We start from the raw sequence: 12,047 nt of genomic DNA, 5'->3' as shown, positions 1-12,047 counted from the left end.
ATTCACTCTCTTAGTCTTCTCTAGGATCCGATCAACCTTGATCTCCTAAAGGAAAAATCAAACAACTGTTTGAGGTTGGTGTTTACAAGGGTTTGCTTCTAAATAAGCTGAGTGTAAACTAAATAAATTACAGGATGAAAGAAAGCTTAGAATATGTCTTGCGCGTGTGTATTGCTTCTTGTATATTTTTTCTTCTTCTAGCCGCTTCTTTCAATCTTCAGCCTCTATATATACTCCAAGGATTAGGGTTGAGCGTTGCATGGAAATGCTACCGTTGGAGGGCAGTTCTGGAAAATCCAGCTTCTGCTGTGGCTGAGAACGTTAGGTAGGTCGTCAGGAAGGTACACTTGCTTTTGTACTTGGATAGCGACTTGACCTTTTAACCTAGGAGACTTCTGATCAGAGGAATGCTTCGTATTGGAACTTGTGAAGCCGGTTGATCAGAGTCAGAGGGAAAGCACAGATCCTCTGACCATTGTATCTTCTGATTCTGAACTCAGAGGGAAGAACATGGCCTTCAGAGTTTCTTGCTTCTGGACTTCAGAGTATCCACTATTCAGCTTCTGGATCTTCAGAGTCTTCTACACCATCAGAACATCTGAACCTTCAGTGTTTCTTGGTTGTCAGAGCTTCTGGATCATCAGAGCTTCTAGCGACTGAGTCCTCATCAGAGTTTGTATAGCTTCAGATCTTCTGAAGCTTTTCCACTGTTCATACTGAACATGGTGAATGCGAAAGCGTTGCTTGGGTTACCCTTTATACACAGTGCTTCTGATTTGTGTGAAATTGAGTCAGGGTCAGAGCCTGTAAATAGCACACTCAGAAAAACACGTTAGAGTACCACAATTGTTCATATCAAAAGGTTAACTTGTAATCATCAAAACATAGAGTTGTACTACTAGATCAAAACTTGATCTTACAATCTCCCCCTTTTTGATGATGACAAAACTAAGATTTTGATGAACAATTCTTAAACATTAAACTGAATTCACTCAGAGTTTAGAGATATAGAATAAGACTTATCCTGATGTGAATAGTTTATCTTGCTCATTCTGAATTCAAGTCACTGCTTGATTCTGAGCTTAGCTCCCCCTGAATCTAATACTTGATGAAAACGTTAGTAAAGTCTAGATTCTGAGCTAAATCATATAAGAGTTCAGAGTGAAAAGCTTATGACATAGATGAAAAACGAATAATCAGAGCGCATAAGTGATCAGAGTCATGGACAAGGTATCAGAGTCTTGGGTATCAGAGTCAACTTAGAATCACTTCAGAAGAAGTGAAATGTATTCCTTGTATTTGCCCAGTGACACATCTATGGTCATGAAGGTGGAACTCTTAAAATCTCCAAAAGAAAAATAAGTCACACTAACACATCTTACACATCAAAAACTGGGTTTACTCCCCCTTTTTGTCATAAGCAAAAAGCTCGGGGTGTGAAAAACTTAGCTTGAAGTACAAGGTACTCCCCCTTAGAGAAGGTCTAAGTTGAAAGAAAATGAAGACGATGTAAGAATCAGAGTGAGGCGATAATAAATAGAAGAGTTAATGCAAGGGATGAACGTTTACCACCGGTCAAGTGAGTAAATAGAAGGGTCAGTTACCAAGTACTTAACCTCGAGAAACAGTAAGAGCATTAACTTTCAGAGAGAAAGGGAAGCCTATATAAAGCGTTGGAGAGAAAGGTAAGCTTCACATCTCGAATAATTTGCAGTAAGAAAAATGGCATCATACAGAATGGCATTAGAAGAGCTCAGAAGGAAGGCGTTTGAGGAAGATATGTTCCTCAATATTAGGCATCCCGATGGTACAAAGACCATACAAGAGCTGACGAAGACACTGCTTGAAGAAGATCTTGGTCCAGAGATGGAGAAAGATCTGAAGGAGTTCCTCTGCTTCGTGGAAGAGATTCAGGAGCTTTGCCAGCGGGAGCTGAATCTGCTGGAAGAGAAGGAGACTGTGGAAAAGAGACTCAAGACGACAGAAGATAGTCTAGAAAAAGATGATCTGAGCATCAAACTTGGCAACATAGAGTATGCATTGGATCGTCTGGAGAAGGAAAGAGTGGAGCAGCGCCAAGAATGCAGAAGAATGAGGAAGGATCCTCCATTCTAGATATAGGGAATAATGTATGATGGAAAGAGTTATGATGTAAACATAGATCAATTATGAATAAAACAGGTTTTGCAAACATATGTGACACAATTATATATAGATATATGCATATAGAATCACAAATGAACAAATTAAAGTAAGTAAATAAGCAGAGTTGAAATAAAACAACGTTAAATAAAAAGGAAAAGGAAGAAAAAGAAGAGATCCTAAAAACTAAGATTTGTCAGTACGGCGCAGAAGTTCCATCATCATGTGCTTCATCTCAATCAGCATGGATTCATGAGTGTCAAGACGTTGTTCCATGATGTCGAGTCTGGATGAGCTTGTCGGAGTAGAGCTTGAAGGAACGTTCTGAGCAGCTTGAGGTTCTGGAATGGAAGCAGAAGCAGCAGGAGTAAACAGAACTGGTGCAAGTCGCTCTGCCTCAGCCTCAGCTTCAAGACGTTCTGCCTCAAGTCTGGCTTGTTCAGCCTGAGCTGCTGCTTGACGGGCAGCTTCTTCTTCTTGTTCTTTCTGTCTCTTGGCTTCTTCAATGGCTTCAAGAAGCTTGGTTCTCTGTTCGAGTTCATGAAGAGCCACCCTCCTAGCAAACCTTTGCTTTGCAGCCTCAATGCTCTGACTTCCCTCTGCATGCAGGAGCTGCAGCATAACGGGAAACTGAGCCACTAGCCAAGTGCTCAACTCGTTCCACTCATCAGCCACATTTTCAGCATTCTCACTGAGGTCAGTCTGACCGTGCACATTGCGGAGCCTCAAGGAGGCTTCATGATTGAAAATATTGATGCGCGCAGAGAGAGATGTGGGTTGAAGGTGAGTATAGGGAATGATGGAGAGGTTGGGTGCAGGAGAGGCTGGGTGATTGCTGCTATGAGCTTCAGAGGCACCTTGTGGAGAACCAATGTTAATTATGGGAGCATTGGGTTCAGAGGTTCCACGGTGAGGGTCTGAAGTTTCAACCAGAGGGTGAGGTGATCTAACCGAGGATTGGTTAGATACTGATTGTTCAGGTTCAGGGTCTGGTTGAATTGGCTCTTGTTGGTCAGGGACAGGGTGAGCCTGTTGGACTAAGGGGTCTGCCTCTTGGATAGGATTGGCCAAGATAGGTTCATCTGGGTCAACTAGACGTTCAGGTCTAGGGCCAGGATATTGCCTAGGGCTTGGACAGGTAAGGTAATATTCTTCCAAGGCAGATACCTTCTCTTTCCTAACCTCCATGAATTTTCTAAGTGATTCAGAGGTATTGGAGGGAGGAGAGTCAAAGACATTGATGGGGAAGGATACAGGTGTGAAGGCTGACGAAGAGTCTGTATCCGTGGTTCTGACAGCAGGACGTGCTGATGCTCTGGGAGCAGAGTGATCAGACGTTCTGGGTTGTGGTTCTGTTGGTTTGGGTTCTGGTTGGTTTTGGATGATGGGTTCAGAAGTTAATGGGTCGTATGGAATGGTAAGGAGAGAGGTTGGATCTTCTGACCTAGAGGGTTGGTTCTGAAGCAAATTCCAGAGTGGTGCTTCAGTAGGAGAAGGTTGAAAGAATGAAGATCTTGGGGAATGTGGTGGAGAGGTGGTTTGTGCGGCTGGCTGGGATTCAGGAATAGGAGTGAGGGGATTTGAAGAGTGTTGGAGTAATGCAGAAATTGGGAGTGCATCAAATAAATTCAAATCATCATCAGAGGTAAGTGCAGGCTTACTTGTATGTGCTGATGATCGAGTCACTCTGGCAGGAGCTTCAGTCCTTCTGACCTCTGCAGCAGCTGGTTCCACCCGAGTAGGCTTCACCACAATTCTGACTTTCTTCTGCTTCTTCTTTGGAGGACCATCCTCACTATCATTACCATCATCATCATCAGGCTTGCTCTTCGCCTTCTTGACCAGAGGGACATCAGATTCCTCTGAGGATTCGTCCAGAACCATCTTCCTCTTGGTTTTCTTCTTGGGAGGAGAAGGAAACTCTGGAGCTGGTGGAAGTCTGCTGACGAAATCATCAAGGTCAATCTCGAATCCTTGAGCCCTGAGGTCTTCAACATAGCATCTGATGGCTTCAGGATGGTCTGCTTGAGTCCACAGAGGGTAGTCATTCAGAGGCATTCTTCTTCCTCTGATCTCAGAAGATGTGTCCTCATGAGCAGGAGCAATCTTCTTCTGGACCAAACCCATCTTCTTCAGAGAGTTGGCAGTGAAGACATCGCTAACAATTGTGCTCAAGTCCTCTGTGCAACCAGCATTGATCAAATCTTGCACCAAGTTGCTTTCAATGAGAAAGTCTGAGATCAGCCTCCCAAAAGGGATATATTTGATGGCTGACTTGATGGAGGAGGTGGTGCGAGACTTCCGGATGCATTCCTTCAAATAGGAGAACAGGAAGTAGGGAAGGCAGATCTTCTCCTTGTCTTGAATGAAGAACAGCATCGCCTTCTGATTGAAGTTGATGTAGTCTGGAGAACTGCCCTTTGGTCGTTGATTGATGCAGTTGAGCAGGATCTTGTGCCAGATTCTCAGTTTGGGTTGAAGGTCCATCACTTTGTAGCTCGTCTTGCCCGGTTTGAAGGTGGTGTACAGGGCCTTGTTGACGATGTCCTTGGTTCTGGGTTTCAGCTTCGATTCCGTCAGTGAGAACCGATACCCATGAGCAGTTTCTGCACCTAGCAGATTCACGAATGACTTCTCCGTGATGATGATCTTCCTACCCAGTATGTAAGAGACCACCTGAGTGTCATCACAATCAGCGTGCTTCCAGAATTCCTTTACTAGCTTCTCATACACCGGTCCTCGAAGTCGATTGAAGTAGTTTCCCCAACCTTGAGCTTGGACTTCAGGACGGAGATCAAACCCATTTGCAGCCAAGTTGTCGAGGTTGAATCTCCATTCTGCAAGGACTTGGAGTTCCTCAGGAGGAAATACACAGTGAACGGCACAGCCCCGTTCTGCAATAGGAACAATCTCCTCTTGAGCTTGAGCTTGTTCTTGTGCTGGGTTCTCAGAGCCCCGTTGACCCGTTGCCAACCCGACTACTATGTGAGGGAACTGAGGTGCATCTGCAGTAGATCTTCTGGTTTGTCTCACCATTTTGAGGAGGTTGAAGGTTTGAGGTAGAAGATGAAGTTTGAAGGATGAAGAAAGATCGAGAGAGAAATCACGAAGGAGGCGGTTTTTGAAAAGCAGGGAGTGCGAGAGTGAAAACCGGAAGTGAGAGAGAACGTGTGTGTATAGTGGGTTTTATCAAATAACCGTTGTTGATTCAAAGAGCACTTTAAGATCAACGGTTGAAAATTAAAGATAGACAGTAACAGTAAAATACACAATCACACACAGGAGATAAGCATATCTACACGCAATCACAACAGACTGTCACACGGGCACAAGGAACTATGCATCAGAAATTCTGACGCACGTGTTGTTGTCTCAGCTTCAGAGTCAGTACCAGTGGGCACACACACTCTGATTGAGTTACCTTCTGGACTAGACATCTTCTGATCAAGAAGTATCATAGTCAGAGGTTCTGATCTATCTTCACTCTGGACAAAAGTCCATGTTTAGATTTTTCAGAATAAAATTAAATCTATCTTCAGCTAAGGGCTTTGTAAAGATATCTGCCCATTGATGGTCAGTATCAACAAACTTCAGAAGAAGTACGCCCTTCTGCACATAATCTCTAATGAAGTGATACTTTACCTCAATGTGCTTTGCCCTTGAATGCAAGATAGGATTCTTGCTCAACGAAATTGCAGCAGTGTTATCACAATAGATTGGGATATTGCTCTCAAGGATCTGATAATCCTCCAGCTGATGTTTCATCCAGAGCATCTGAGTGCTGCATATTGCTGCTGAGATATATTCTGCCTCTGCAGTTGATAGAGCAATGGTTGATTGCCTCTTGCTTGCCCATGAGACTAGATTGCTTCCCAGAAATTGACAATTTCCAGAAGTACTTTTTCTCTCTGTTCTATCTCCAGCATAATCAGCATCACAATAACCTGAAAGCTTATACTCTGATGTTTTCTTATACATCAAGCCAAGGTTAGTGGTGCCTTTCAGATACCTTAGGATCCTCTTAACAGCAGTTAAGTGGGTTTCCCTTGGATCTGATTGGAAACGAGCACATAAATGAACACTAAATAATATGTCTGGCCTAGATGCAGTTAAGTACAGAAGTGAACCTATCATGCCACGATAGAGCTTCTGACACACTTTACCACTTATATCTTCTTTTTCCAGAATGCATGTTGGATGCATTGGAGTCTTGGCCACTGTAGATTCCAGCATATTGAACTTCTTCAGAAGTTCTTTAGTGTACTTGCTCTGATGGATATATGTTCCTTCTGGTGTTTGATCAACTTGTATTCCCAGAAAGTACTTTAATTCTCCCATCATACTCATCTCAAATTCAGCCTGCATCATCTCAGAAAATTCTTTGCATAGAGATTGATTAGCAGAACCAAATATAATATCATCAACATAAATTTGCACAATTAAGATATCATCTTTATAAGTCTTGCAAAAGAGAGTTGTATCTACTTTACCCCTTACAAACTTATTCTCCAGAAGGAATGAGCTAAGTCTCTCATACCATGCTCTGGGAGCTTGCTTCAGACCGTAGAGTGATTTCTTCAATTTGAACACATGGTCTGGTTTCTTTTCATCTTCAAAACCTGGGGGTTGATGAACATAGACTTCCTCTGAGATATAACCATTTAGGAAGGCACTCTTTACGTCCATCTGATGTAGAACTATGTTGTGATTTACTGAGAAAGAAATCAATAGTCTGATTGCCTCCAGTCTTGCTACTGGAGCAAATGTTTCCGTGTAGTCTATTCCTTCCTGCTGGCTGTAGCCTTGAGCAACTAGCCTTGCCTTGTTTCTGACTACATCTCCTTTCTCATTTAGCTTGTTTCTGAATACCCATTTCGTTCCAATAACATGGACATTCTCAGGCTTCTTCACTAAGCTCCAAACATCGTTCTTGGAGAATTGATTCAATTCTTCTTCCATGGCCAGAATCCAATCCTTGTCCTGAAGAGCTTCATCTATGGACTTGGGTTCAATTAAGGACACCAATCCTTTCAGACTCAGCAAGGTCTCTTCAGAGGGTCTGAAGGCAGATCTGGTTCTGACTGGTTCATCTTTGTTGCCCAGAATCAATTCCTTAGGATGAGCTGCAGTGATTCTGCTCTTCTTCAGAGTTTGTGAGTTAGAGGGGCCAGCTTCTTCCTCTGGTTCATCTTCCTCTGGCTCAACTTCCTCTGGAGCTTTGCCTTTGTCAGAAACATTAATGCTTAAATCTGCAAACTTTTCAACTAGCTTTGACTGGTCAGAGTCAAGCTTATCATCAAATCTAACATGAATAGATTCTTCAATAGTCTTAGCATCAGTATTATAAAATCTAAAACCTTTAGATCTATCAGAATAACCAAGTAATAGACACTTAGAAGATTTAGCATCAAATTTATGCAATCTATCCTTAGTATTGAGAACATAACAAACACAGCCAAAAGGATGAAAATAAGAAATGTTGGGTTTTATGTTCTTCCACAATTCATAAGGAGTCTTATTCAGAATTGGTCTCACAGAGATTCTGTTCTGAATGTAACATGCTGTATTTACTGCCTCTGCCCAAAAGTGCTTAGCCATGCCAGTTTCTTGGAGCATGGTTCTAGCCATCTCCTGAAGAGTTCTATTCTTCCTCTCAACAACACCATTTTGTTGAGGAGTTCTGGGACAAGAGAAATCATGTGTAATTCCATAGGAATCAAACAGACTCTCAAACTTGTCATTCTCAAACTCTCCACCATGGTCACTTCTGACACGCACAATTCTACAAGCCTTCTCGTTTTGCACTTGAGCAATGAAGGTAGAGAACACAGCATGAGACTCATCCTTGCGGGTTAGAAACTTTACCCATGTCCAGCGGCTATAGTCATCAACGATAACCATCCCATATCTCTTGCCACCTATAGACTCAGTTTTCACTGGTCCAAACAGGTCGATATGCAGAAGTTCTAACGGCCTTGAGGTTGAGACAACATTCTTTGCCTTGAAAGGGACTTTTGTGAATTTGCCTTTCTGACATGCTTCACAAAGAGCGTCTGAAGCGAACTTCAGATTGGGTAAGCCCCTGACAAGGTTTAGCTTGCTCAGCTGAGAAATCTTTCTCATACTGGCATGCCCTAACCGTCTATGCCATACCCACTGCTCTTCATTAACAGACAGAAGGCACTTCACATTCTGAACCTCCAACTCAGATAATCTGATCTTATAAATGTTGTTCTTCCTCTTGCTGTTAAACAGAACAGAGCCATCGATCTGACTTACAGCCCGGCAGGACTTTTGATTGAATATAACATCATAACCCTTGTCAGCTAATTGACTTATAGATAATAAGTTATGTGTTAAGCCGTCTACCAATAAAACATTATCAATGCATGGACTACTATCTACACAAATAGTACCAGTACCAATAATTTTACCCTTTTCATTTCCTCCAAAGCCAACTTCGCCTCCAGGCTTAAGTTTCAGCTCTCGGAACATACGCTTTTCTCCCGTCATGTGACGCGAGCATCCACTGTCCAGATACCATGATTGGTGTTTCAGTGGAGCTATCAAGGATATCTGCAACATAGATAATCTTGTCCTTAGGTACCCACTTTCTGGGTCCTCTTTTGTTAGTTACCCCAAAGGTTCTGATCACCTTGGGTGTCTCAACATGATATTTTAAAGGAATATTTGCATGATATTTAGTCATAGAGAAAGATCCCTTTTTAAGAGGGTTTTTAGCAACTTCAGCAGGTACAGGATCAGGCAATATGGTACCAGAGGGAACAAAGCATTCATACAAGGATTTAGCTTTAGACACAGAAGGCTCATTTCTAATTGGTTTAGAATAGCCAATGCCATGCATTCCATTTCTGCTTACACCATAGATCATTGAAGCCATTAAGCTTCTATCTACGCTTTTAGCCAGGAATCTTTGAAAAGATTTTTCATACTTAGATTCATGCTTACTATCAGAGGCATCGCAGGCAATAACTTCTTCTAACTTTGCAATTTGATTCTTAAGCACGAGTTAGAATTAACTAAAGCATGGTTATCATTTTTCAAATCAGATATGATTTTCTCATGTTCAGAAGGAGTTTTAGAAACAGCAGATAAGTTCTTTTTCAGCTTCTTATGCTTAGACAACAAGGAGTTATACTTATCCATGATATCAGACAAAGCATGTTTCAGTTCAGAGGTAGAGAAGGAAGCAAATACCTCATTTCATCGTCAGAGTCTGGATCTCCTTCTGATTCTGAGTCAGAGTCAACAGCTTCCTTTGACTCTGTTCCTTTGTCTTTGACAATAGCCATGAGTCCTTGGACTTCACCATCAGAGTCAACATCCTCTGACTCTGATTCATCGAATGTCACCATCAGACTCTTCTTGGTCTTGAAGTGCTTCTTTGGCTTCTTGTCCTTCTTCAATTTTGGACAGTCACTTTTGTAGTGCCCTGATTCTTTGCACTCAAAGCAAGTGACTTCCTTGATTGATGACTTCTTCTGACCTGAGGATTCAGACTTTCCTCTTGCCTTTCCAGAGCCTTTGAACTTGCTCTGCCTGTGCTTCCAGATGCGGTTGAGTCTCTTGGAGATCAGAGTCAGCTCATCTTCATCAGAATCTTCTGATGCTTCTTCAGATTCTTCTTCTTCAGCTTGAAGAGCCTTTGACTTCTCAACCTTAGCCTTTTCAGATTTGGATTTCAAGGCTATGGACTTTTTCCTCAGATCTTGCATTTCTGAGCGCTTCAGCTCATGGCATTTCAAAATGCTGATGAGTTCTTCTAAACTCATATTCTCAACATCTCTCGTGAGCTCTATTGAAGTCACCAAAGGCATCCAACTTTCAGGAAGACACCTGATGACCCTTATGACGTGATCTTTTGTTGTGTAGCTCTTGTTGAGAGGACGTATGCCAGCTACAAGCAGTTGAAATCTGGAGAACATTTCTTCAATGGACTCATTTGGCTCCATGATGAAGGATTCATACTTTTGGATCAAAGACAATGCCTTTGATTCTTTGACTTTCTTGTTTCCTTCATGAGACATCTTCAGAGAATCAAAATGCCTTTAGCAAACTCACGATCTGTAATCTTCTGGTACTCCTCATAGGAGATAGCACTTAGAAGAATTGCTCTTGCTTTATGATGTTGTGAGTACAGCTTCTTTTGATCTGCAGACATCTCTGACCTTGGGATCTTTTGCCATCTGCATCAACTGGACGCTCATAGCCATCCACAATAATATCCAGAGATCTGCATCGAAACCCAGAAAGAAACTTTCCAGTCTATCTTTCCAATATTCGAACCTTTGACCGTCGAACATAGGAGGCTTTGCGTTGTAACCATCTCTTTGAGTTTCACTGGTGGTGGCAGCCATTGTTTTTCACACCGGCCCGGATCACTGAACACTGTTAGGTGTGGTAATCAGAACTTGCGCTCTGATACCAATTGAAGGTATGAAAAACGGTAGAAAGGGGGGTTTGAATAACGTTTTCAGTACAAAACTACCACCTTAAAGATTTTAACAAATCTTTTCGAGAACTAAGTGCAAAGATAGAGATAGAAAAGCACACAAGGATTTTATCCTGGTTCACTTGATAAATCACTCAAGCTACTCCAGTCCACCCGTTAAGGTGATTTCTTCCTTCTTAGAATGAAGGCAATCCACTAATCAGGTAAGAGTTACAACTGCACTTGAAACCTACAAGTGATAACAATTACACTGACTTAGCTCACACTAAGATTCACTCTCTTAGTCTTCTCTAGGATCCGATCAACCTTGATCTCCTAAAGGAAAAATCAAACAACTGTTTGAGGTTGGTGTTTACAAGGGTTTGCTTCTAAATAAGCTGAGTGTAAACTAAATAAATTACAGATGAAAGAAGCTTAGAATATGTCTTGCGCGTGTGTATTGCTTCTTGTATATTTTTTCTTCTTCTAGCCGCTTCTTTCAATCTTCAGCCTCTATATATACTCCAAGGATTAGGGTTGAGCGTTGCATGGAAATGCTACCGTTGGAGGGCAGTTCTGGAAAATCCAGCTTCTGCTGTGGCTGAGAACGTTAGGTAGGTCGTCAGGAAGGTACACTGCTTTTGTACTTGGATAGCGACTTGACCTTTTAACCTAGGAGACTTCTGATCAGAGGAATGCTTCGTATTGGAACTTGTGAAGCCGGTTGATCAAAGTCAGAGGGAAAGCACAGATCCTCTGACCTTGTATCTTCTGATTCTGAACTCAGAGGGAAGAACATGGCCTCAGAGTTTCTTGCTTCTGGACTTCAGAGTTATCCACTATTCAGCTTCTGGATCTTCAGAGTCTTCTACACCATCAGAACATCTGAACCTTCAGTGTTTCTTGGTTGTCAGAGCTTCTGGATCATCAGAGCTCTAGCGACTGAGTCCTCATCAGAGTTTGTATAGCTTCAGATCTTCTGAGCTTTTTCCACTGTTCATACTGAACATGGTGAATGCGAAAGCGTTGCTTGGGTTACCCTTTATACACAGTGCTTCTGATTTGTGTGAAATTGAGTCAGGGTCAGAGCCTGTAAATAGCACACTCAGAAAAACACGTTAGAGTACCACAATTGTTCATATCAAAAGGTTAACTTGTAATCATCAAAACATAGAGTTGTACTACTAGATCAAAACTTGATCTTACATCTGCCTCTACCAAGCAAATTTCCTTCACTAAATACCCCAAATTCTGACTGGTGAAATTACTGAGCGAAATAAAACTGGATGCACCATTTTCGTGGCTTGAGGCACTAAAGCTGCAAGTGGTTAACAAAAAGGAACTGTTAGTTATTGAATTTAGGGTTAATCGTCTACTTGGTCCCTGTCTTTGTTCGCCGTCTGAAATTAGTCCCTCCCCGGAAAATTTACAAATCTGGGTCCTCTCGTTTGCA

This window comes from Lotus japonicus, chromosome 1, assembly GCF_012489685.1.
Source record: "Lotus japonicus ecotype B-129 chromosome 1, LjGifu_v1.2".
Classification (NCBI taxonomy): domain Eukaryota; kingdom Viridiplantae; phylum Streptophyta; class Magnoliopsida; order Fabales; family Fabaceae; genus Lotus; species Lotus japonicus.
This window is presented reverse-complemented; position numbering follows the sequence as displayed.